The following is a 457-nucleotide window of genomic DNA, read 5'->3' on the forward strand; positions in this document are numbered from 1 at the left end:
CTTTCCGTCGTGTCTCATCCGAGGAGTTACCGCCATTGTCGCAACAGGACGAGCACCTTTTCCTTCTGTCTGTTCTCATTTCCGCAGGACGACCGGCTCACGCAGACCAATACTTCGGGCCGCCGCAGCAAAACAACATAGGCTGGCCGGTAAACGCTGCTGTGGAAACTCTACGGTCGAGACAACGCGCATTTCACTTATCGTTAGCACGATCCTGATGAGGTTAAAATGCGACGCTTTCCTCTCCGTTTAGCTCGTATTAGGCAGTGAAGAATGGCATATCTACATTGATATGAAGCTCTAATTGATATGTAGTAATGATACACACCTACCTGGCATGCAGATATAGACAAATATACAGACTGGCAGATAAATACAGATAAATAGGTACACTGATAAGGATAAGTCTAGAGATAGAGATTGATATAGCGAAGGAATTAAGAAAAAAGAGAAACAG

The sequence above is a fragment of the Penaeus monodon genome, chromosome 21 (genome assembly GCF_015228065.2).
Source record: "Penaeus monodon isolate SGIC_2016 chromosome 21, NSTDA_Pmon_1, whole genome shotgun sequence".
Classification (NCBI taxonomy): domain Eukaryota; kingdom Metazoa; phylum Arthropoda; class Malacostraca; order Decapoda; family Penaeidae; genus Penaeus; species Penaeus monodon.